At 56.4% G+C, this 25,974-nt stretch overlaps 1 protein-coding gene across 1 annotated transcript in view; it reads right to left on the bottom strand.

Moving 5' to 3' along the window:
* The window catches only part of CASZ1 (castor zinc finger 1), a 146,589-nt gene that overhangs the window by 88,617 nt on the left and 31,998 nt on the right, over positions 1 to 25,974 (bottom strand). Inside the window, exon 2 of the mRNA XM_059138157.1 lies at positions 25,028 to 25,177. The gene's annotated coding sequence lies outside the window, so the exon portion shown is untranslated. The remainder of the gene's footprint in view (positions 1 to 25,027; positions 25,178 to 25,974) is intronic.

Genomic DNA, 25,974 nt, shown 5'->3' on the forward strand with positions numbered 1-25,974 from the left:
CAGAGCCGTGGTTTCAAGATTCCACACTGCACCCGACCTTTGAGAAGCCACCACTGGCCGAGTTTTAGTGTAATAGCAAAGAAGAGCAGCCACCATGATCTGCAAAGTCCACTTCAATAGTCCTCCCTTTGCCAAACACACATCCGTGGGAAGCTGGATTTTTTCCACAGCCTGACCAAAACAATGTATCAGCCAGGACTGAAGACAGAAGCACATCTGAGAGCCCGGCTGTCCTCTGTTAAGTCAGACACTAAAGAGGCTTACGAACAAGTCACGCATTAATGTGTTACCACTGTTATCTTTACAGAAATTAGTAAGTTCCGAGTTTTTTTTCTCAGTTGTAATTTCTCATACAATGATATCCATAGCAATTGGCGACACGAAGCCAAAGCTCCTTGGGGTCCTCAATACTTTTTTAAGAGCATCAAGGGGCGCTGAGACCAACGGTTCTAGAACCACTGGTTTAGGGCATGGGAAACAGATAGGAAGAGGGCAGAGGGCATGTGTTGTCACGTTTTGTGGAGCAGGGCGCCGGCAGGAATCATTCTCTGCCCCCACAGTTGGCCTTGGATTCAGTAAGGGCGTTTGAGAATTCTACACTGCATCCTATGGCGACAGACACAACCTTGGGTGGGATGGTGACATGGGTGAGGGGGTCCTGGCAGGTAGTAGAAGAGCCACTCAGAGGCCCCGAGTGAGCGGAGGGCGAGGGAGAGGAGGCAGCCACTTCCGAGTTGGCCTGGGAGAGGTGGGGCTGGGGGTGGTGGCGGCGGTGGCGGCGTGGGAATCCGGGCTACAGGGGAGGGAACACGCCCTGGGCCCCACTGCTCCATCAGAAAGTAAAGAAGAGCTGGTGGAGGGGGTGCCCAAGAATTTAGAGCTGAACAGGGAGGGATTCCTGCCACCAGTGTGCAATTCACAGGATGCCCCGGGCCCCTTCCCAGGGACGTGTTAATTACCTTCCCCCACTGGTCCCCATGGGTAACCAGGCTGGAAATGAGCAGAGGCAATCTCCAGCTCACTTTCCTCTGTTCTGGCTGGGAAAACCAACCATCCTCAGCCCCAACCTTGGCTCTGGTGCAGAGATGTGGAATTTTCCAGGAAAACTTCAAAATCATCACTGAGAGGGAAAGACAGTTGAAAACTGATCTCGAAGAGGGGAAAGAAAATAAAAGGGCAGGGGCTGGGTTCCCCAGGTACCCTCAGAACACAGGGCGCTGGGGATGTGAATGCTGAAACTATGTGTTTTCATCTCACACACAAAGTCCCCAGGCCAGCGCCCAAACTTGACCTGGCGCCCCGGGTCATGACCTCCTCCCAGGATTTAAAGCTAGGGGACCCACAGGCCTTATGGTTTTTGCTGAGAGCAGCATCTTAGAGGCAATCTCTGGACAGTCAACCAGCCAAACATCTAGGGTCTGATATCCCAAACAGAGGTGAGGGTACAGCACTCCACCAGACACACCTGTAGGCCCATCCATCCCACAGCCAGCCATGAGAGCTGGCTTTGCACCAGACACCAGATTACATGCTAGGAGCCCATCAGGGACAATGGCAGGAAGCCCTCCACCCTCACAGATCTCACTCTCAGAGAAGGAACCAGGCCACTGGGACAGACACCTTGCCTGCAAAGCTGTGGGAACGCAGGAAGAGAACCCGAACACAGCCTTGGGCAATCAGGAAAGGTATCTGGAGGACCTGCTCAGAAGAGACAATACAGTGTAGGTGGTAGGAGCCTTGGGTTTGAAGCCTACTTCTTAGCTCTGTGATTCCAAGCCTTGACCCCTCCCCTATAAATTAAGATGATATTAGTATCTGTATCAAGGGTTGCTAAAGAATTAAGTGAAATAATGGCGGTAAAGAGCACGAGATGGGGATTGCCACATAAATGTTAAGTGTTCTATTTACAACCATGCCAGGTCCTAATCTTTCCCTTGCTAAGTCCACCCAGAGCAGACCCCGGACTGGTCCATACCAGGCCAAGCTGCCAGTGCTGGGTGGGAGCACTGACAGACCGCCTGGCCCAGTCAGCCTCAACCCTGACCCTTTCCATACAGCAGGCACACTCGGGTTGGAAGGGTTCAACCCCAGGGCCTGGTCCGGCAGATGGCAACCAAAGGTGGAGGCTGCCCACCTCTCCTGGGTCTGTGGAGCGTCAAGCACAACTCAGTGCTGATCTTGATGAATGTTATCTTCCAGCATGGAAGCTCCAAGTCACCTGCCTGGGAAGAAGCGGGGAAAAAAAAAAAAATCCCACGGCCATGCCCTCCCCTGGAAAAAAAAAAAAAAATTTCTAGGAAACAAAATACAACGACATCTTTTTATTTTGTTTTTTTTCGGTAATTATACTAAAGATGAAAAACTCATAATAAACATCTCCCAGTCCCCACCTGCTAACAGTAATTATAATAGACTCAACAATAAATGGTAAAGCAGGGCAGAGCTGCATCTCGGGAATTCTCTAGGGCATGTGGATTAGCTCGGAAAGCCTGAATGATTAAAATACACTAATTAAAATTTTGTGTTCCTTGGTAACTCGTCTGCCTGGGCCCCTGGTGTTGGCAAAATGGGAATTAACGTGACAAAAGCAACACAGAGGGTTTTTGTTTTAAATAAAGAAAAAAAGAGAGAGAGAGAGAGAGAGAGGGAGAAGGGAAGATCTATATAAACAAGTTAGACACCAGGAGAAAAGAAAGACGAGGTGGTTTTCTGTTTCTAACTAGAGCACCAATATGTTTGGGACAGCAAAGTGTAAGGGACAGGGTCTGGGGCCTGGAAGGGAGTCCCTCTGCCCGCTCTGGGGTCCTGTGTGGGGCACGAGGGGCATGTGTCCAGGGGTCACTGTTTAAAAACAATTACTGGAGAGAGGAGGGTGGGAGGGAGAAAAGTGGGGGCAGCAGGCGCCCACCCAGTCCGGCTTTCCAACGACATTCCTCTAGGGCAGGCCACATACCCCCAACTCCCCGCCCCATGGCCAACGGGACCCTGGGAGGACGCAAGGGAGCTTCTACCCCATTGCAGTTGCACAAAAGAAATTGAACACTTTTGAGTTGCCCTTAGCAACCTAATTGCATCAGTACATTGCACACAGGAGCCAAAGTAACTGAATTTTGATGAAAAGACGGCGGTAATTTACGGCATCACAAAATTAGTTGTCATGGCGACGGGTTAATTACATCTCAAATTAACAATGCAAGTGTGGTGAAATTAAATATAAATCATATTTTCTGCATAAATTATAGGGGTTGATTAGACCGGGGCTCTGGGAGAGGGAAAGGTTGAGCCGCCACGGGCCCCAAGCTGCATTCTGAGCTGCCGAGAGAGGCGCCTGCAAACGCGGGCGCGGATGGGGAGCTCTTGGAGGGGACGGGGGACCGGCGGAGTCAGGCGCCGGGGCTGCCGAGGCTGCCTCCCTCCGCTCCTGCTGCCACTCGCAGGCTCAGCTGGCTCCACGCAGTGCCAGGGCTGTCCCCAAAGTTTGCTTCTGTTTGGATCAAACTTTGACTGGGGGAGGGGGCAGGCAAGCGAGGAGGAGGGACCGCAGGTGCCTCTTAGCTGAGTGCCGGGGACAGAAGTTCTCTACCTTTAACCATCCCAGATGACTTTCCCGCTTTCTGTGCCCTGAGCCCTCGAAGAACCCTCCACAGATGGCCGGCTTAACCTCCCTCTCTTCAGTTAAATGGGGTCAAATGGTTTCTGAGTCACAGGCATCTGCCTACCAGGGGACAGGCCCCATGCCACCCGCCAGGCAAACCGCGCGTGGCCAGCGCTGCACCGAATGGGCAGCCTTCATTGTAGGTGTCCAGGGTATCCAGAGACAGACCGTGGGGGGTGGGCAGCAAGCACATCTGGCTGAAAAATGAACTTTTCGAGCCAGCTCTGGTCAGGGAGTCCCCTGCTGACCCCGCTCCCCGCTCCCCGCGGGCAGGGCAGGCTGACCCTGCCTTCTTTGAATGGGGGAAGAACAGCAGAGAGCAAAAAGCAGAACAGACCCCGAAAAGCACCATGGGCATGTCCCCTGGGGGCTCTGCCAGCAACATGCTGCTCTGGTGCCCGGGCCCCGGTGCCACCCACCTGTCGCAGAGGGCCAGTCCTGCCATTGAGCACTAGCTCTGGGCCAGGTGCTCATCGGCAACCCCCCGGTGGTAGAGGGTTTAGAATTGGGCCTCCCTCCTCCTGCTCCTGGCCTTGTTTCTTGGCTTCTGGGAATCATGCCGTAGAACTCTCGTTCCCAGAGGAAAGCCCCATTTGCTACCCAGACAAAGGTATCATGAGGCAATAAACCGGGAGTTCCAAACTTTGGTGATCAGTGACTCATTGGAGAACCTCCTTAAACCTGTAGGCTCATCAGGCCCTGGCTTCAGAGAATCTGATGCTGTATCTGGAGGGACCAGAATCCGCGTTTTTAACCTGTCCCCCCGAGAGCCTGAGACAGGCGGTCCCAGGCCCACACTTAAGAGGCACAGGCAACACGGTCTGTGATCCCAGTCTGCAGATGAGGCAACGGAGGCCCAGCGGGGTTAAGCCACTTTTGCAGATAGGGCAGGACTGAGATTTGAAGCCACCTCTGAGCTGTCACCTGTAACATGCAATGCCCCTCTCCCAAGGCCGTGTTAGGCACCAGGCCAGGTCACGTGGAAAACACAGGGACCAATGGAGCCACAAGCCCGTCCTTGAGGAATGCACGGTCTAGTGAGGACACAGAGGGTCAAGCAAACACACACGGCCTGACGTGTCCAATCCGTCACTAAGGGACAGGGACATGGGAGCACGGGAGCGACAGTGGGGACAAAGGGAAGGCAGGGGTCAACACGCAGTGAGGTGCTCCCCCCAGGGTACCTGGCAGGGCTGAGCACCCCGCTGGGTGCGCCACACCTCACCTGGCCCAGGTGGGAGGAATTTCCTGAAAGGCCCCTGCAGAGAGATGGGGCGGAGGGAGGAAGAGAAGGCCCCTGGCGGTCCCCTGACCACGGATGTGCATGTGCAGCTCATGAATATTTCAGCGGCCATTTATTTATCCCTACACCATCCAGCTGCTGGGGCCACAGACCCAAGGTGGGTAAATATAGCCACTGGGCGATCAATGAGGCATCCGCTCCCCCCAGCCACATCCATTAGGCCCCTCGTTCCCACAGCCTGCTGGCTGGGCACCCTGTCCTGCTCAATTGGTTTCCGATTTTCATTAGCGGTGGAGGCACAGCCCTGCTCCAAAGCTGGGCGTCCCCCTCACCCCTCTGGGCCCTCCCCCTTCGGGCTGGGCATGGCGCCCAGGCCTGCCTACCGTCTGCCTGGAGGGGCCGTTCAGGAAGCCCAACCCACCAGAGTGGTGAAGCCGGGACGTGCAGATCTCAGCAGCCAGACCTCGCTTCCCTGGCTGGCCCTTGGGCGACGCAGAGGGTGGCGGGGTTTCCCTAGGACTCCAACACCCACAGTAGGACCAGCCGGTGAGCATGAGCTGGTTCTAGAAAGCTGAGGTTCTTGTTTGCTGGCTCTGAAGTTTCTGGGGGGGCCTCCACCTTCCACACCTGGAGTGAGGGAGCCCAGGGGGGAGTCTGGCAGCTGTAGGGTTGGGCTGCCACAAGGTGACCCCAGCTCTCTCGGCCCCCACTCTTCCCCTGAGCCAGAAGTTGCACCCAGGCCACTCAGGCTGCCTGTCCTCTAGGGTCGGGTCTGGCTCCAACCTCCTGTCCAGCCTGTCCAGTGGGCTACCACGCCCTCTTCAAGGGCCTCATATCAGACTGGAAGGTGCTGACCAATTCCCAGTCCCGCTCCTCTTGCCGGGCAGAGCGCCCCTCGCACAGGCTGGGCTCAGCAGCTGGGGGCGCTGTGCTCAGCTGGTGGAGACTCCGGGGTGGTCTCAGCCCTGGCTGGGGTCCGGGTGCCTACTCCTTCATCCGACAAACGGTTCCTCAACACCACGATGTGCCAGACCTTGTCCTACGGGTACAGGTGTGAACAGACCCAAATCCCTGCCTTCATGGGGCTTAGCCTTGGTGAGGGGGTGGGGAGGGAGGGTGGGAACAAATAACTGAGTGAACCAAAAACTACTGAGCTCTGGGGGACAATAAAATAAGGACGGTGGCAGAGAGTGACAGAGGACAGAGGTGGGATTACTTGAGTTGCCTCTGAGGAGGTGCCATCCAAACCAGATACCAGAAAGATAAAAGGGAACAGGGCAGCCTGGGCCTTCCAGTTGAGGAAGGTGGGGAAGCTCTCGTCCCAGGGGGCTGACGCAGCAGAAAATGCCAGAAGGAGCACCCCCTTGGTGCCAGGTGTCCAAAGGCTTAAGCCAGTGGCTGGCAGGACGGGCGCCCTGAGGCTTGCCAAGCATCCCTGTGGCCTGGGAAAGGGTAAGAGGGACAGAATGAAGGGAGCAGGACAATGGCTGGCAGAGGACCAGGGACATGAGGGCACCTGCCCTGTTGCTGTGAACACAGGGCCCTCCTCCAGGGCCGCCGCCAGGACAGAAGGGAACCGGGTGGCCCGCGTGGGGTCCTGCCTGCACTGGGAGGCTGGAAGGCCAGGGGATGCCCAAGGGCCCCTTGACTCCACCCCAGGCCAGCCCCAGAGATGGACGGCCTTGACCCTCCTGTCCGCTTGCCACGAAGACACAAAGGGTGGGGTGGGAGGTGAGAGGCAGAGTGAGACTGAATTCCAGAGGGAGCAGGAGAGGGAGGCAGGCCTGTGCCTTTAAAAGAATTTTCATTTAAAGGCTCTTCTCTCTTCCACCATTTCAGTGATCTATATGCAAATATGCTAATGCATGCAAATTAAGACACCACTTTTAGTCCCAATTTAATAGAAAGCATTAAAATACCATTTTTTTTTCCAAAAAACTCCATATGCATGAAGGAAGGATTTTTTTTTCTTTTTTTTTTCTTTCTTTTTTTTTTTTTTTTTTTACTTTTCACTAAAGTCACATTCCGGCAGCAATTTTATGCTGTCAAAATGTTCTCAACGAGGGGAGATTTGACTGGCTTCTCTGAGAGCCAGTCACAGGAAGCTTGGGCTCTGCTTCTTGTTGAGTTTTCTTTTTTCTTTTTTTTTTTTCATTTTGGAGGGGGTGTCAGAGGGGAAAAAAAAAAAAAAAAAAGAAAGGAAGGAACAACAGAAAACAAGACACCCAAGAATTTTCTGATGGGTAGTTTCTAATTCCAGGCCAGGGTCCAGTCGGCTCTATATCAAGTGTGTCACTCAACCACAGTCACCAAAGACATGCGCACATGCGAGCCGTCTGGGTGTGTGTGCACGTGGGTCACTCCTGCTCTCTGGTGTGGGCGCAGAGAGAGTGGGCAGGTGTCCCTCTGTGTATGTCACTTGGCGGGAACATCCTCCCAGGGGCCTGGAACTACCAGCCACACACACCTCAGGAGGGCAGTGCCCTTGGAGAGGAGAGGGCGGAGGGCACCGGGGCTGGGGGAAGGGTGCCGGGGGGCGGGGGACACGCTGGCCGCTCCTCGGCAGCCCCAGCTGCACATCAAGGACGGCATATTTTCACTCCACTCGCTGCTCTGTAATTAAACTCGGCTGCTCCCACTTGGGCTAACAGACCTTTTCCAGAGCGCCCCAACCCTCCCCCCGTTAGGGAGCCCAGTCCCCCTTCCCCAGCCTTGCTGGCCCCTCGGTCTTTCCAGAGACCCTTCAAGAGACTTCAGATTCTTGATCTGAAAGGCGTTTGTCAAAACCACGGGCGCCCAGTCCCTGAACGGCCGCTGTGGGTCATCGCTCCCAACTCCCTGTGCCCACTCCCCGGGGTTCCGCTCCGGATTAGACCCCCAGGCCTCCGGCACCTGCGGTCCGCCAGCTCCTCCACTGTCCCTGGCTTTTCCTTCTGGGCTGAAGCTGGTCAGGGCCTGAGCTCTGGGAAGCTACAAGGTGCTCTGATCCAGCTGGGGGCCTCCTGAAGGGGTGACACTCGGCCATTCAGGGGGAAAGTGGGAAAGGCCACCCTGCTGTGTGTGGGCACCCCTGGCAGGCAAAGCCTCAGTTCCGTGTCACAACGGGTCCTCATTTCACAGTTACGGTGAACACTGACTCCCACCACCCTCTGCGGAAGGGCGGCCCACAGGCCGAGTGCCCACCTAGGGGCTCGTCAGTGCCTGGCGCCTTTACTCTTCTCAGAGACCCTACGGCATCAGAATGACCTGTTCCAAGTTACAAATACAGAAAAGCAAGGCCAGGGGAGGTGAAGCCACTTGCCCAAAGTCTCACAGAAACGACTGCCAACTGGTGGTGCGGCCTGTGGGTCTGTCCCACTCCCAGAAACAGCTGGAAGGCCAGGGGTTACACTCCCCACCCCGGCTCTGCCCCGTCCCAGTTAGGAAGCCCGCCTGCGCCACGCGGGGCTTCAGGTCTCCATCTGTAGAATGGGAGAGGGAGGCCGCGCTCGTACTTGGCTTTTTTGGCTCCATCTGTTCACAACTGTGTAACAGATGGAAGAGAATCTGGGGCGGGGGGTGTTCTCCCCAAGCCGGGGAGGTAAGGCAGACGGGCTCCCCCAGGCCGCCTCACGCTGTGGAAGAGGCCCTGAATGGGCCAGGAGGTTAAGCAGGGCTTGGGAAAGTGGGGAGAGAAGGATCTAGAAGCAGGAGACTGAGGAAGAGAAGCTGAAAACTGGGGGTAACAGGGCCTTAATGAAATCAGAAAAATACTTAGATGGGGCTTTAAGGGATAATGAGGCAGAAACCCCATTCCAGAGAATTGTTCAAAGGGAAAAAAGAGCAAAGAACAGAGAGAAGCCCCCCAGGCAGTGGCTGGGGGAGGGCAGAGGACCGGGATACGCAGCAGACACGAGGTATGCGAGTGCCCACGCGGGCCCCGGGCTCGGCGTGCAGGGAGGGGGGCTCGGCACACACGGGGTTCTCCAGTGCGCATGAGAAGGCAGGAGGGAACAGCGGAGCTGGGCTGACGCGCTGGGCCGCCTAGCAGAAGCCATGGTGCAAAAAGGTTGAGATATTTACCGGAAGTACCTCGGTTGGTGCCAAAGCCCTGGTTTTATTGTCAGGGAAAAAACAAACCCAACCACCGAAACTCGTCTTCAACTGAGAATCCAGGCAGAGGGAAATGATTTCCCCATCAAACCAGTTTTATTGGATATAAATATCTAATTATTTGTACCAGGCCCTGGAATGCCAGACATTCTGCAGCTTTTATAACATGTGTAGGAGTCTTTACAAACGACATACATACAACTATACACATATATATCGTTATATAGAGAGTTATATATAAATATAGCTATATATTAACGAACCTGATTTGAATTTCATCTGAATTTTTTGCTTAGCGAGCACTTTTGTGTGTGTGTGTGTGTGTGTGTGTGTGTGTGTTTTCTCCCCCTGAACCTGGGAAAGAGCTAGAACAGTGCTGCTCAGACCCTCTTTCTGGGGGGCATATTTCTGAGCCCTAATGTGCCCAACCCAGAAAGCTCCAGGGAAAGGGCCACCACACTGTATGCGATGACACACGTGCCTGCCCCTCCCACGGCCACTCGGTGGCTCTGAACCGCACACTGGCTCACAACACTTCACAACCACGGCTGCAGGGCTGCAAGTTGATACCTCACACATGACACAAACATGATGTCCCAAACAGACAGACAAAAGTATTGACTTTTCAGACACAAAGAGCACCATCACGCTTCGTAGCAAGCCCGTTGTCGGCTTTGCACAAACCGTGGAGGGCGACAAAGAACCGGGCAGAGGGAGGGGGGAGGGTGAGCGAGGGGGAACTTGTCTTGTGGGGAATAAAGGAGATCAGCCTGTCATCTGGAGACCCATCTTCATCTAGAATTAATGCACTAAAGTTCTTTTGTTTTTCCCCTAAATGGTTTTAAAGAGACGGGCGAATGCTCCGTCCGGACCCGGGGGCTTGGTGTGCAGCTGGCCCGGCCTCTGGAAAGTGAACAGGCGGCCCATTCTCGCCAGGCCTGAGCCCATTATCTTTCTTTCCCCGGCCCACCCTGCTGCCGCCTGGTCTTCTCCCAACTTGTAGAAAGAAAGTTACCCAGGTCTGGCTTTCACGGTTCCCGGCCTGGGCAGCATCCCACAGCAGAGCCCGCGGCTGGGCAAACTGGGGGCAGGCGAAGGGGTGCGGCCTGCAAGGGCTGTGAATCAAGGTGCCGGGGTCAGCGCCGGGGGCAGGGGGGAGGCTGGCGGCAGTCTCCCGGAGACAGCGCTAAGAGAGCACGCAGGGAGGGCGGAGGGCGGCTCCCCGAGACAGGAGTCCCCTGCAGCTGAGGACAGAGAGGCCGAGGCTAGGGAAAGGAGGAGACTGGGCATCAACCACAGAATTCCAGGGGGGCCCTGAAGGAAATCACGGTCAGGGGAAACTGTCCCTTGAGGCCCAAGGGCCAAAGGACCCACTCCAGTTTGAGTGATATTTGGGGAGACTGTAGCCAGGGGTTGGCTATTGGCTTGGGTGGTGAGAAGAAAACCACATTTCCAAATGTCTCTGTCTCGACCCTGTGGATTTTCGGGGAGAAAGGGCTCAAAATCCAGCCGAGCCCTGGACGTCTACCGAGAACCTTCTGAGAATGCCCGCACACCCTCTGCTTAGAGACCCGTACTCCGGGGGCTGGGCCGGGGACCCAGGGGCCGATTACAGACAGTAGCAACAGGAACAGAGTTGAGCCATTTCAATTATTCATATGCCAGATGGATTCTTTTCCTGCCTTTTTTTTTTTTTCCCTATAAAAATAAGGAGGGTGGCAGGAGTGGATCTTACGACAGTCTCCAAAATGGGGGGAGGAAGGGGAAGGGGAGAACACATAGAAATCAAACCCCTCGCTTGTGCCCGTCCCCTTCCCTGGAGACCCCTGGTCTCCCGACAGGAGGGCGGGAAGGACAGAATGCCCTATGGGGCTGAGATCGGAGGTGTCGTTTAGGTTCTCTATGAGCAGAGAGCAAGGAGCAAGGAAAATGGTTGAAGGAAGGGAGGGAGAGAGAGAGAGGAGCACGGAGCATGGGGTGGAGGGGGGAGGCAGGCAGAAGAGGGTTCCGACCTTCTGTGAAGGATATAAAAAATCCAGCCGCCTCGGGGGACACCCAACTATCTAGCATATTGCTGTTAAAATGTCTGCAAAATTTAATACACTTGGCATGCCATCTAATCAGTCCTTGGAAACTCGGGCACTCTCTCCCTCCTATCTATCGTCAAACTGCCTTAGACCTCAAGCCTATGGGGTTCCCACCTGCACCCTGTCCCCCCATTTTAGATAAAACTGCCCCCCCGCCATAAAACCAGCTGTTGTGGCTTTTAGGACACATTTCATCCTGAAGTTTGCCCAAGGTCCAGAATCTATAAGGTTTTCTAGGAAGCAGGCGGTGCCAGAGCAAGCTGGAGTTGGGGGTCCTGGGGCCAGGACTTTGGTCCCCAGACTTCTTAGGGTGGGTGGGTGGGGTGCATTAGTAGGAGAGAGAATGAACGTGAGGGGGTAGCATGTACTGCCACGGGAGTGTGGTCCCAGACAGCCAGGCAAAGGCCGCTCTGTCTGGGGGAGCCAGCGATAGCCATTCACTCGGTTCTTCTTTAAGTGGCGGCCTGGGACATTGAGAGCCGTGGCCTCATCTGAGCGCACGCACAACTCACTGCATGTGTGGACCTATGCCTGCCTGGGCACTCTATCAGTCCATCCATTATTGGGAAACTTTGGTGAACCCCACAATGTTCTGTGGCTACTCCAAGTCCCCAACAACCCTCCAGGAAGTTTCCAGATCAGCCCCAGGAGTGGCCGCCTAACCTTCTTCCCCAAGCGCGGCAATTGGAGCCCAGCACGACTTGGATACTTTGGTGGGTCACCACCTGCTTCAACTTGACCAGGAGAGCTCTGTGGAGCTCCTGAAGGGGCCTGGAGGATCAATGCCCAGATTCTTCCCTCCACCCTATGGAAATGGAGTTTGTACCAAATTCTCTTTATTCTTTCTTTTTCCCCCTCACCTCTGACTGACTTAAAGTCTCAGGAGAACTTAAGGAGGCCTGGAGGACCCTGAGAGACTCAGGGAACCCCAGAAAGCCCGCACCATGCTAAGGCAATGGTTCTTCATAAGATAGGGGTCAGGCAGGACAGGCCAAGAATCAGAAGAACGCAGAATCCCCTCCATCTGCAGGAGAAAGCCACACTGGCTGGGGACCCAGAGCATAAGTGAGCCCTTGTGAAATTCCCTGCCCCTCACCACGCAGGCAGGAGTGTTGGCAAACAAGAGAAGGGAGCTCAAGGGGGTGGAGACAGCGGGTGCTGTCTGGGTAGGCAACCCACACAGTTACCCAGGGCCCCATGCTCAGGAGGGCACATGCTGTCACTGCCATGAAATCACTATTTTTTTTTTTTAAGATTTATTCATTTATTTGAGAAAGAAAGAGGGAAAGGGAGGAGCAGAAGGAGAGGGAGAAGGAGAATCACAAGCAGACTCCCTGACATGGGGCTTGGTCCCAGCACTGAGCTCATGACCTGAGCCGAAACCAAGTTGGGCACCCAACTGACTGAGCCACCCAGGCACCCCTGTCATGAAATTCTTAATAGTTTAGAACAAGGGCCCCCATATTTTCATTTTGCACTGGGCCCCTCAAATTACGAAGCTGGTCCTAGGTTTTGGGAGATCAGAGGATCTGGATTAGAACCCCAAGGCTCTGCCCCCTATAAGCCAAGTGACATCAGAAAAGCTACGTATTATCTCTGGCGGCAGGGAGCCTCGCCTATCAAGCGGGGTGATCACACCTGCTCTCACGGTGGCCGGGGGAACCAAGATGGGCAGAGTGGGGAGAAGAAATTTGGGAACATGATTACACGATCCTGTCAAACATGAGGTGTGTTGACCAAGAGGGAAAAGTGAGGCTGGTCGATTCGTGTTGGGGGCGGCTTCCTCCCACCCCAAGGATGACCTTCCTCCCTGTGGCAAGATGTCTGCTTTCAAAGCAGTGTGGTAGGGAAGCCTGTGCCATATGCCCAACCCGCTGGCCCCATTCTCAGTTGAAGAAACTGGGACAGAGTCAACAGATGACCTGCCTGTTGTCACAGAGCCGCCTCCAGGCAGGGCAAAGCTGAGGACATACTGTTCCTGCTGTCCAGGCTCTGCTCTGGCCACAGGACACTTGAGATGGGGACAGTGAGAAGGAGGAGGAGGCAGGATTTGGAATGGCGAGGACGGAAAGGCTTCATTCCATTCTATCATACACACACACGCACACACAACTCGGGCGCGCATGTGTGTGCGTACACACGGCGAAATTAAAGCTGAGAACTTGCCCAAAAAGAAAAATCTTACCCCTGTTCCATCGAAACTTATTTTAGGGCGGGAGGTAATTGCCAAAGACCCAAATAAAAAGCCAACCACAGGCTGTAAATGGTTCCAAGTCTTTAATTAGACCCCAAGAAAAAATAGTGGCAAAAGGAAAATGAACGTAGGAGAAGGCTCCCCGAGGAGGGATGACGCGTGTGGCCCCTTCCCCCTTCCCAGGGCCAGGGGCTCGGGGTGAAGGCTACCCTTCCTGTGGCGGGCACTGGAGTGTTGGCACTGCCCATAGTGAGGGCAGGCACGAAGCCAAGCATGGCACACCCCAGGCGAGGGCCAGGCTTGGTCTTGGGTCCTTCACCCAGGGCTTTCCTAGGCCCCAGCCTGAGGCGGCTCCCCCAGCGTTGGGGCGCCATGAGGCTGAAGGGAAGGGAAGCTCTTTCTACCAGCCCTGGAGGTGAGGAAGCAAGGAAAGAGGTAAAGCTTTGGGTCTGGAATGACCTTTGACTCACTGAAAGATGTGCCCATCAAGTCACAAGGCCCGGCTCATTGGCCACCGACGAATCTACCCACATGACACGGCTCCCATTCCCCGGAGCAGTCCTCCCATCTGTGACTCTAGATCCTTGTCCTGGGTCCATGAGAAACTGGGTGGCCCTGAGGTCATGTAGGCAAAGCAGATGCCCCAAGGCCTCTCTTCACCCGGGCCCTCCATGTGACGGCGTGCTCTCAGGAACCCTCAGGGTGACAACGTGCCCAGGCAAGGGAAACACACATGGCCCCTGGGCTCCAGGTGGCACTGGCCACCCCGTGATCCTGCCCCAAGCCCCTGCCCTGCCCTGGCCCTTGGAGGACACAGGGGACCCTGGACTGGGTTTGTGGGTCTGGAAAGAAAAGAGAAGATAAGGGTGTGCCGAGAAAGGTGTCCATACTCTTCCTCCTCCTGTCACCAGATGCAACTCAGCAGACGGAGCAAACCCCACAGCGGGGGGATCGTGCTAAGCAGCAAGGCCAGCACGAACCCCACCACGGCCGAAGCACCGGCTGGCATCAATGTCATAACAGCAGCTGGTCCCCATGGCAGGAGAGAGGCGGCTGGGGAAGAACCCCGGAGGGTAATGAGCCCCAGCCTGCCTCAAGCCCACCGGCGGGATCAGGTGGCCTGACCCCACACCTGTGAGGCATGGCAGGATGGTGAGGGGGCTTTCCAACTAAAGCCAGCCAGCGACCGTTGGGCACATCCGAGGGAGGGACAGGAAGACCCTGCCTCACTGCTGGCATCCAAGGCAGTGGGACAACCATGTTGAAGACCCCCGTCCTGCTTTGTCCCACGTCACCCCAGTGACCACACCCACACCTGGTTCTCCTACCAGAATGGGCACTCGGGCTGAGTGGGGAGCATGGCGCTCTCCTGGCTTTCCTCTGCACTACCCCCCACCGCCTCTGCGAAGCCTAGGCTAGGAGGATGTGCTCCAGAAACCCCACCGAATGGATGGGCCAGCCCTTGCCTGCTGCAAAGACGACCCCCTGCTGGAGTGGGGGGCCGGGCCCCGCCAGATATGCTGTGTTCTTCACCAGTTTCCTTTCTCAGCTCTCGAACAGACTGTCAGGGATGGGCGATAACCAGCGGGAGAGGCCAGGCAGCACGGAGCGCTCCCTGTTTCTTAATAAGCTATTTATCACCAGCAACGAAGGCAGGAGCACCTAAGGGGCCCAGACCCTGTTGTGAGCACTGTAGAGGCCATACCCCTGCAGAGAGGGGACTGTCACATCCATTTTACAGAGGCGGACATTGACGCTGAGCATGGTGACGTGATGGCCACACATGAACCAAAGGTGGTCCTGACTGCAGCCCAGGTGGGCCCGCTTCCAAAGCCTGTCTCTCACCACCAGCCCCTTCTGCCACCCAAGGTCTCTCGTCTGACCCCTGGCATGAGGCCCGGCTGGCCCATTCCCACGGGCTGCTGGATTCTCTGGTTACTGGTTTAATACATATGCCTTGAGCGCTCAGAGTGTAAAGCAGGTGATAAGCATGACTCTTCCTAGCTACCCCCCATGGTGAAGGTCAAGGCCTGCATGGCCAGAGCAAGCTGGAAGGCCTTTCCAGGAGGAGAAGCAGGCGTGAATCTGACCTTCCAAGGTGGTCCCCACATCACCATCTGGTCAAGTGGGCCTCCCTGCTGGCACCTTCCTGTTTGCCTTGCTCTGCGCGGCTAGACAGGCTTCCAGCCATCAGGATAGGTGGAAGTCCTTCTGGACGAGCCCTGTGGCCACTGCTTCCCAACTTCCTTCCCAGCTTGGGAATAGGATGGGAGAAGCAGTCAAAGCTCCTAGAGGAGGCAGCGGGAGTCCTGCTAATTATTTCACTCTCCATCTTCCCCATGTGTTCTCCAGACAGAACCAGATGGTCCCAGCGATGTGCCCCGTCCTCCCCTTAAAATGACAGGACATCTTCACCTTACACCCTGCCTCCAGCTTCCCCTTCTCTATTGAATAAATCCCCCCCTCCAAACCCCTTCTCTGCCTCAGCCTGTCCTGGGCCCAGAGAGCCCCAGGAGGATGCGGAGGACGATGAGAACTCTGATCCTTGTTTGCAGCGAAGAGAGTTCTAAGGGGAGCCAAAGCTCAGACAAGACTCCACTTTCTTCTTGCCTTCAACTCTTCTTGCCTTCAAACAATTCAGCAAGGGGGTAGGGGACCCAGGGCTGAGTCTGCCCCTATTTCTTGGAAGTGTTAAGAGATGACTCTGTTTCCAAAACCACTAACTTAAAACCCGACAATCAAAGCTGGCTGGTCCGCTCTCCCCTGCCCCAGGAGGACACCATAGAGACATGGCTCCAATCAGAAACAAAACACTCACTGGTGGCCAGCCTGTGTAGACACACTCACCCAGACATCAAGCGATGGAACAGCTGGGTCCCAGGGCAAGGAGCTACTGAGAAGCCTTGCTGTGTCCCAGAGGCCCTGGGATGGGGATGGCCCTGTTTCAGGAGGCCACCCAGTGCCCCAGTGCTAGCACCTGTGAGGTGGACTCTGGCTGGTGAACCCGACCCACTCTTCTGGGCGTTGGTTTTCCCGCTTGTAAAATGAACCTGAGCTGCACGACCCCTGGGGTCGCAGGGAGCAGGCCAGAGCTGCTACAGGGGAGAGGAGGGGTCACGGGCCTGCTCCCACTCAGCCCTCAGAGGTGCCAACTGTGATTATCATTGTCATGATTATTATTATTATTAGCAACATTTTCAGGCGCATCACTCTTTTGGATTCCAGACATTCTATGTGCCTCCTCTCAGAACTACAGAGTGATGGGGTCGATCTGAGCTTATGGCCTAGAAAAGCCACATTTCCCGAAGTGTTGAGCCCAGAATTGAAACTAGAGAGGAGAGAGAGGGCAGTGACGATTTGATTCGAGGCTGTGAGGGGTCTGGCCAGGTTGCATGAGCCTGAGTGACCCCTAACTGGCCCACTCGGGCCCCACAAGGCGCCCAGCTCAGAGCAGCCAGACCTTGGACCCCCGGCTGCATCGTCCAGGCCCACAGTGGAGTTGGGGGAGAGGAACTTTGGGACGAGACACGATTATCTCAGGCAGCAAGGGTTAACGCCGGGGCTGGGAGAGGCCAGGCGGCACGGAGCACTCCCTGTTTATTAATAAGCTATTTATCACCAGCTTTGCTTTTAATGCCATTTGGGCTTAATGTCGTTAATGAAATATAAATGCCCATGCTAACGATGTGGGTCAGAGGCAGCACGGGCAGCAGACGGCTCGCGAAACAGGGCCAAACCGCCGGGCACGCTGGGGAAGAGGCTGAGAGCTCGGCAGGAGGAAGAGGTTCCCACCGGCTCGGCACCCCCAGCCCCCTCTGCTCCTGCGCCAGGAGCTTCCTCAGCTGGCAGTGCCGGGAAGGGCTGGGAGGAGGGCAGCCCAGGGGCTGGGGGAGAGGCGGCCTCGAGGGCACGGGCTGCCGTTACCTCCTAGAGGACGGAAGGGAGCGGGAGTGAGAGCGCTCCCACCTCGGGGGCACCGCCTGCCTGGCATCGGGCTCCTTGGCTGCAGGCGGCTGGCCTACCACCAGCTGGCAGTGGGCCCCTCTCCCCGCCCTGAGCGCCCTGACCACTGGGAACGGAGCCAGGGTGAGAAGGGTCATGACAGGGAATAGGAAGAACCCCACAGCAAGGACGGACTCCAATAAAGACCACCCCAGCATGACATCCCAGGCTACCCTGGCTTCGGCTGCTCGGTGGCCTTGGGGGTGGGCCCCAAGAGGTCTGCACATGGGCATTTCCATCCCGTGCCCCGAGGTCCTGGAACCTGGCGGGGGCCCTGCAGGGCAGGCTGTTGTCCCTGACCTCCTGCCTGACCTGGCCTGACCCTGCCCACCCAGTGGGCCCCCCTGCTGACCTCTTCCTGGGCTCAGAGCAGACAGGTGCCCTTAGCAAAGGACGGCCACCTAGCCCAGCTGACCCCAGCAACTTCACACCTTCCCCTCTGGAGAACCCCAGACTCCAGCCATCAGCACCCCTCCCGGCCATCGCTCCCCGACTCCCACCAGGGGGAAGCAGCCATGGGACATCCTTCTGGGCCCGGAGGTCATGGATCCTTCGGAGGACACTTGGACTCTACTCATCCAAGGGCCACCTGGGCCCAAATATAGGTCAGAGACTCCTGCAAGCAGCTGGCTTGCAGGAGTCTGTTCCATCCTCCGTGTCCTGCACCAGCAGACCCGTGGAGGTCTCTGGCCTGGTCCTCCCTTGCTCCCTAAGGGTGCTACCTCTTCCAGGGGGAGCTCCAGGCTGCTCTTGGGAGAGAGCCCAGAAGCCTCCGTCCCTCCCTGCTCAGGACCGACCGTCTGAGAAAACGCAGGACGACCACTGGCGAGATCTGAATTTCAGATAAACCTCACCTACTTTTTTGGTGTACGTCCCCAGTATTACACGGAACATGCTTCTACTCAAATTTACTTGTGGTTTATCTGAAATGCAAATCTCACGGAGCATCCTGTATTATTATTTTTTTTTTTTTTTCAGTTTTTATTTGAATTCCAGTTTGGAAACATACAGCATTCTGTTAGTTTCAGGAGTCTGGCCCCCAGCCTGTATTTTTATTTGCGGAGTCGCCCCTCTCCCACTTCTCAGCCAGGAACACCTGGCAGGTGGCTGAGCAGGACTGCAGGGGGCAGTGAGGGAGAACGGAGATCCCGGCCCGTCTTGGGACAACCATCCATTCAAGAGGCTGCTTGTCACTGTCCCCCCACTTCCGCCCTCAGCCTCTCCCCTCAGTGGTCACTACAGCACAGCCTGGTGCCGCGGCTCACCTGTGGGGGTCCCCTCTCCCTGCACCCCTCAAAGTCACCTCCGTGTCCCCAAGGAGTACAGGGCTCATTTGCTGGGGCTTGGTGGAGCTCAGCTCAGCGGCTAATCCCCTGGGTGGCTCCTGTCAGATTATTAATTAGCTAAAGCGGATCGGTCCTGGAACAACATGCGCTTGGACTTCAGATAAAGCAGGCCAGGGAAGCTGGGCGGGGGGCTGCTTAAAGTGACAAGAGCCTGTTTCTGAACCGCTCCCTGAGGAGGACTGAGGGGGGCAGGCAGAGCCTAGGGAGGGTGGTTTGCAACAGAGCCCTCGGCACTCCCCTCCCCTGCTCAGAAGCGACCACCCAGGAGGCAGTGGGTGCCAATGCACCCAGGGACCACACCTAGGGACCCCGGAGAAGAGGAGTCGGTGACAGTTGGGTCCTGCTTTTTAATAAAGAGCTTGTGCCTAATCAGATCGAGTCACCCGGAACTCTTCCAAAAGCTTCTTATTTCACTTGGGGTAATGGCGACGAGGCCTGTGGGATCTGGGGTCCCCCACACACCCCCATGACTTCATGTGGCTTCTGCCCCATGAGCCGCGCTTCAGCAAGTTGGGCGGCTCTTGAGCCCGGGAGTTCACACGTGCTGTTCCCCCTGTTGCAACAGTTTTCTTCCAGGTACTAAGCAGGGGACTTGCTCCCTCACCTCCTCCATCCCTACCCAGATGTCACCATCCCAGTGCTGTGTCCCCCAGATGCCACACCTAAAATTATAAACCATCCCTTCCACTCCCGCCGCACGCTCTCCCCAACCTATTCTCCAAACCTGCTGGTTTTCTCCTGGACGCACGTGACCATCCTACAAATACCGCATTTCTTTATCTCATTTGTCGTTGGCTTCCCTCCACTAAAGCACAAATCCCACAGCACTGTTCATTCACTGCTGTGGTTCGGGTCCAGTTCGCCGTGTCTCTCGGTGAGGCTTGATGAATGAATGAAAATGAGGAATGAATGACTGCGCTTGAAGGTCGAGATTTGGACCACCACCTCTTCCGGCTCTGAGCGGATTGTGGCTGAACCCTGGGCCGCCCTGGGGGCTTCCCGGGCACCCACCTCCCCGATTCCTCCTTCCCCAGCTCTGCCCCACTGAGGCAGGCGTTCCTCTCAGCGGGTCCTATCATTTTCCCTAAGCCGCACTTCCGGCTCCGGGTCTCCTGAGGGATGGCCCCGGGGACCCATCTCCCTGCCACCCAGACCCTCCCCTCCCAGCTGGGCCTGCTAGCGGCTCTGCCCCAGAAGCGGGGGTGCGGGTGGTGGCAGTGAGGAATGAGGGAAGAGAAGAGGGAGCAGGGACTCCCAGCTGCTGCCCATGCCCGGCTCGGCTGCCGGCAAACTCCTGGGCTTGGATTGTTTTGACTTGAGTCGGTGAAGCTGAAATATTGAGTCACGACGGCCCTAAACTTCATTACCAGCTTTTAGCGCAGATTACTAAGGGAAAAAAGTTGCTTTTAATTGCTTCTCCCGATTAGCATTTCTGGAGGAGAAACTAGTGATTAATTACACCTTCCCATTTCCACTCGCCCTGGCCACAGGGGTCCCAACCCCGGGTTGCCATATGGAGGCTCAGGGACAGAAAAGGCACCTGCTCCCTGGGGGCCAGGAAACCAAATGAGAGAAAACTCGAGTGGGGAGTGGAAGGTGAGGAACATGTCCGGAGCTAATTTAGCAGAGAAGCAGTAGCTGGTGGTGTGAAGTGGCCACACAAGGATCTCCACACTGGGCTGCCCAGGCCTCCGTGTGGTGTCCTCTGGGCTGGGGGGCTTTCTAGACCTTTCTACACCTGGGTAGATTCTGGAATAATAGAGCCCAGAGAAGATAGGGAACAAGATCTGCAGAAGCCCCAAGATCTGCCAGAGAGGATGACGTGTTCACAGCCCCCTGGGCTTCCTCTCTGGGAGCAGACCGATGGTGGTCCTCCAACACCACCAGAGTGCTCTCCCTGTGGAGGCCCCAAGGTCATGAGGATGGAAGCAGGGCAGAAGAGCTTCTTGCCTTGTCCACCATACATTAACCCTCCCAAAGCCATGGGCATCACCAAATGAAGAGAGGCTCCGAGGTAGCTCCAGGCAGGCAGGAGCGGCCGGTCCTTCCCCATCCCTCTCCCCTTGGGTCTGCACCTGGGACCCAGGGGCTTCCTGATTTCTGAGTCTGCTAGGAGACAAGGGAGAACTGAGAAAGCAGGCCCAGGGCTGGGGAGTCCACAACATCAGGGCTGAAGTCCCACCCCAGACAGAAACCAGAAGGGTCGATGACACTTCCCAAGCCTTGTGTTCAGCCATCCCCCCAGGCGTAAAGTGCCCCAGGTGGGGGGCAGAGGGCTCGGGCCCCCAAGTCCCGCAGCCAGCTCCTCTCCTGATCACCCCCTAGCCCAGCTGCTGGCCTCAAGCAGCCAGCCCCACATCAGATCCGAGCCTGGGAGGAAGGAGTTAGAACTGTCCAGTCTGGTTACGAGTGAAGGCCACGGATCTAGTACAGGCCATGGAGGCAGAAAGCCAAAGAGCCTCCCCTGCGCGCAGACGCAGACGCACACGGCTACCCGCCCAGATGCACCCTCCCCCGGGGCTCAGCCCAGCGTTCTGATGTTGGCAGACACACCCAGGAAGGCTGGCTGCCACCCGCTCAGAGCCAGGCGGAGGCACCAGCTGCCCGCTCGGGACATCCCTGTCACCCCCTGCGAGATGTCACCAGCGTGCCCTTCTGCTCCCTCCTGTCACTCCCCCTGGAGGTCAAGCCTCCAGAGCTTTCCTGGAGGGCTGAGCTGGCCCATATGGCTAGGAATATGTTGCCAACATGGGCAAGTACTCACTGGGGCGCCCGCAGCCGGCTGTGACATCTCCGTGCTCCCTCCCGCCAGACCTCTGGCTTGCTGTTTGGGATGCGTGACACTCAGCGAGGAGGGCCCAGGGTCGCTTCACTGTGATAGCATTGCTGTTTGGGGTTGCCTGTCTCACCTGAGCCCCAGCAGATGATACCAAGATCCAGGAGAGTCGAGCCTTGTATCAGAGGCCCAGAGAAAAGAGACGGTGGCCCAAGTCAAATCTTAGGGGGATACCCATGGGAATCCACACCGTGTATTGTGAAAAGACTTGCCACATGCAAGGACTGCAGGATCCCTGCCCACACACTGGGGCTGGAAGCTGAGATGGCCCCAGCGGAAATGAGGTCTCAGACAAATCCTTTCCTCGGTCCTGGGTGACCGGTCCTGGGAGGCCTGGGGGAGGGTACGCAGATGCTCAGCCCTTGAGAACACAGATCCTGTTCAAGACCACAGTGACAAGAGCGATACGAACTAGACCCAACCTCAGACCCAGCACCGAGCCCACGGAGCAGAGGCACAAACCAGGCTCCAGTGCAGTCTTCGGGGCCGAAAGGATGGCGAGCTTGGAAATCGCAGCTGAAAATGATGCCAGAGATGAGCGGGCCTCTGGCCTTCCCTCCGCACAGTGCCGGCCAAGATGTGCCTAACCCACTCAACCATGCTCTCTCAGCAACCAGCCCCGGCCCCGGGTGGTGCTTCTCCCTAATCCACAAAGCACAGGGCCTCTGAAAGGCCTGGGAAGTTCCTGGCCCTGGCAGGATGGGGGCAAGAGAGGGGAGGAGATGCAGGGCGACATTGGGGCGCCCAGAATCTGGGGCTGGCCTGGCTTTTCTCTTCACCGTTCGTTCCCACAGCAAGTGCTACTCACCTCCCCCTCAACACATGGACCCTGAGCCCTTCCGGGCGGCCCACCTCCTGGTGTCAGCGCCCATAGCAGCCCCCCTTGGGCCTCCTGCTTTCTCCCCGTCCCCGTGTGATCCAGTCTTCCCACTGCAGCCCCAGCCAGTTTTCAAAGCAAAACCCAGATCGTTTTCCCTCCGCGCCGAAAACCCTCCAGCAGCTTCCTGTCACCTGGAGAATAAAACGCCAGCTTGCCTGGGCTCCGCGACGCCTACAAACCCAGTCCCCGTCCCGGCCTCTAGGACCTTCTGTCTGTTACCAAATGTACTAAGCTCAGACCACCTCAGGACCTTTTGACCAGTTATTTTCTTTCTGGAATATTCTGCCTGCTCCTCCGATGGTTGTCCACTTCCTCTCCTTCCATCTCAGCTGCCTGTCTCCTCCTCAAAAGGGCCACTCGGGACATCGAGTGATGTCCGTAAGAGTCCGAACTGTTTTCTCCACTCTACCCCTAATGACTGGAAGACCACAGGCCCTCGGCTTCTGTTGATTAAACATAACCAGATCTTAGATGGCACAGCCAGAAATGGGAAGAGTCTGAACTAGACAGGAGCAGGCCTGTGGACAGGGCCCGAGTGTAGACTCGCTCCTGGCCCACACTCCAGGGTGGTGAGGAAGGACCCTTCCGAGACCATGGATCAGCCCTGTCCCAGAGGACGCGGGCCTGTGGCCAAACCCAGTCCCCGGGAAGAGGTGGGCGAATGCAGAGCGGCTTAGCCACGACATTCCCTCTCAGGGTCCTCGGAGTTCCCAAGCTTTATTATGAAGCCTTAGACGGCCGATGCCAGGATGCGGGAGCCCCACAGGACTCGTGAAGCCCGTCCCCTAGGCCAGCCTGGCCCCTGGGAGTCAACAGTGAGTGGAAACTTCAGAAAGGGAAAAACTAATAGACATGTTTTGCTGAGGGAACGAAGAAAACAAAAAGCCTGCCACTGAGAACAGAACAGGCAACATTCCCCCTTCAAAGCAGGGCCACACGCACTTTGGCAACCTGCTCATGGGTTGGGCCCAGGCGGGGCCTGGGAGGCCAGCCAGAGGCTCGAAGACACATGGGCCTGCTTTCCCAGGACCCCTGATCATCAGAGATGCCGAGTCAGGCAAGAAGGACCCAAGAAGTGTAGAGCCATCGAGGTACACATGCCAAACACCCAGCAAGACCGCGACGCCAACAGTCTCGACGCTGCCATCAGAGGACAATGGCGGCACATCTTAAATGCAGACGGACCAACTCCCGGCGTGTGATTGCATTCTAGACACCAGGAAGGAGAGTCTCCGCCACCCAGTTGCTCCACTGCAGTAACCCAAGGCGACATTTACATCTGATTTGCAAATCCCTGCTCTGTATCCAAGGCTTCTGCAGGTCCCTGAGGTGGCACGGCCCGGAACGAAGCAGGCCCACAGCTTCAGGGACCTCTCAAACCCCAGTGGGCACCAACGCACCCATCGCTGCCAAGTGCTTCCTCCCTGGAAGTTCAAAGTCCAGAGTTGCAGAGCCTGGCCATGGAGGGAGGGGCAAGACACACCTGCCCATGGCACCCGCGGGGAGGGACGGAACTGGTAAGTAAGCTGGGGCTGCTGACTCCCATCCGGTGCACGGAGAAGGCGTGGCTTACAGCCTTGCCCTCCCTGCCATTTTCTAGACCCTCCACCTTGGCCCCTGTCCTAACACCATGCCCATCAACTTCATCAGCACCCAACCCCTCTGGACTGGTTTCCTTGGGATCCTGAGGGAACACTGAACAAGGACGAACACATGGTAAGTCACCTGCTGTGTGGGAACCTCCCACCACAAAACCCACCAAGTCTGCTGCCTGCGGGGAGATGTCTGACCGCACTAGCCTCACAGACGACCCTTCCGTGCTGTAAGGGACCGGCCTTCAGCAAGGGGCAATTTCTGAGCCTGGATCAAAAGACACCTGTGGGATGTGCCTGGGTGGCTCAGCTGGCTGAGCATCAGACTCTTGATTTCGGCTCAGGTCGTGATGTCAGGGCCTTAGGATCGAGCCCAGCACTGGGCTCTGGGCTTTGTGCCCAGCAGAGTCTGCTTGAGATTCTCTCTCTTCCTCTGCCCCTCCCTGGGCTTGCATATACACACACACAAACACACAAACACACTCTCTCTCAATAAATGAATAAAATCTCTAGGGGAAAACAAAAAAAGACACCTGTGGCTTCTCCTCTCAGGAAGGTCCTGCCTGGGCTGGAGGACCACCCATAAGAGCTCCCACAAGTCATACCTGAGCTCAGAGCGGCTCTGTGGCCTTTGGACACGCAGACGGACCAGACCTATGGCTCCCAGAGAGGATGCACAGAAATGACCCAACACTTAGCTCCAGGAGTGCTGTCTGTTAGGGCACAGGCCTCGCCTACAGCACCCGCGTGCTGCTGGCACCATTCAATGTCATACACAGGTAATGCTGGGAGGATTTTAAAGGCCAGTTATTCTAATACCCTTATTTTACCCACGGCCAAACCAGACCTGGAGGGGAGAAAGCAGAGACTCAATGTCAAAGCCAGGGCCAATACGTCTGGTCCTGTTCCTAGGCCAGGGCTCTGTCCTCAATCCTACATCTTCTTATTTGCACCGAGGGTGCCTGAGCTGCCGCCATCCAGGTCAGAACCCTCTGAGAAGGGCCTCCTTGTGCCCTCTCCTAAGAAGTAACCCCCAAACTGGCCAAGCACAGCCCCCGCCCCCATTTCCCAGCCATATCCTGGGCATTAGGAGCAGCTACCTTTGCATCCCAAGAGGCCGGTGTCCGAAGTCCACTCCAATGCTGGGGTTACAGGATCCCCTTCTATGGGAGGGGGTTGACAACCGTGGCGGCTGAAAGGGCAGGTGAGATGGAAGGAGTCTTTGCCTTCAGTCAATGAGTTCTGTTTGCCTACCAGAATGAAGAGGGAGAACAGATTATTAGGCTACAGTGGAGACCCACAAAACTACTCCAGAGAAGAGGGCAACAGACGGCATGATGCCGACATCTCACACCGTAACCTGTCAGCAGTTGCTGGTAACAGAGCCTCGGATTCTGCCTGCCAGTGGGCAGACCGCATCACCGTGTTACGTCCGGTGATGGACCCGACGACCAGGCCCCCTTTGCACAATCACTAGCCAATCGCTAAGCAGCTGTGCCACCAAACAAAAGAATCAGACAGGTGGGAACCATGATAGGCCGATCAGATGCCACCCCGGCTAGTAACAGAGGGATCGCACCCAAGGCTCCGCGCCCCAGGGGGAAGGTCAGCCTGACAATGGATCACACAGACCCTGGAAGCCGGATCAGAGTCACACAACTGCACGAAGCCTTGGGCTCCCCAGCCTCTGCTCTCTCCAGACTTTCCCCAGACCAGCTCCCAGCTGCTCTCATGACCCTCCAGTGGCCGTGTGGGAGTCTCTAAAAACGGAATCGACAGGTGTCTCTGCAACGACCCCGGATGGTCAGTTTGGTTTCTTCTGTCACTCCCCGGCCCCCAACTCCCCGCCATCCGTGCTGGCCCCGTGCCATCTCATCCCCACTGAACAGAACAGAGGACGCAGGCACATACCGAGAGGGGCTGCGGAGATTCGTGTCATAGGTGGCGGGCCAAAAAAATGTGGCCAAAGAAAGTTGGTGCCCTGCTACCGGCAACCTTTGTGTCAATTTAAGCAAATATTGTGGTGTTTCCATGGTGATTCCTGTTT

The sequence above is a fragment of the Mustela lutreola genome, chromosome 10 (genome assembly GCF_030435805.1).
Source record: "Mustela lutreola isolate mMusLut2 chromosome 10, mMusLut2.pri, whole genome shotgun sequence".
In the NCBI taxonomy this organism is placed as follows: domain Eukaryota; kingdom Metazoa; phylum Chordata; class Mammalia; order Carnivora; family Mustelidae; genus Mustela; species Mustela lutreola.